This window comes from Austrofundulus limnaeus, unplaced genomic scaffold, assembly GCF_001266775.1.
Source record: "Austrofundulus limnaeus strain Quisiro unplaced genomic scaffold, Austrofundulus_limnaeus-1.0 Scaffold32, whole genome shotgun sequence".
Taxonomy (NCBI): Eukaryota; Metazoa; Chordata; class Actinopteri; order Cyprinodontiformes; family Rivulidae; genus Austrofundulus; species Austrofundulus limnaeus.
In genome coordinates this window covers 2,106,809-2,107,132 of record NW_013952434.1, presented here as the reverse complement: position 1 = coordinate 2,107,132, position 324 = coordinate 2,106,809, and positions in this window count along the sequence as shown.

Here is a 324-nt window from a genome sequence, read left to right as displayed (position 1 = left end):
TATCAAGGCACCTCAGTGGGAAGTCTGTGGGAAGGAAAAACGCTGCACAACGAGAAGAGTTGTCAGTCAGTGATGGTCTGGGGTGCCATGTCAGCTGCTAGCGTTGGTCCACTGTGTTTTATCAAGGCCAGGGTCAATGCAGCTAGCTATCAGGAGATTTTGGAGCACTTCATGCTTCCATCTGCTGAAAAGCTTTATGGAGATGAAGATTTCATTTTTCAGCATGACCTGCTCACAGTGCCAAAACCACTGGTAAATGGTTTACTTACCATGGTATTACTGGGCTCAATTGGCCTGCCAACTCTCCTGACCTGAACCCCAGAG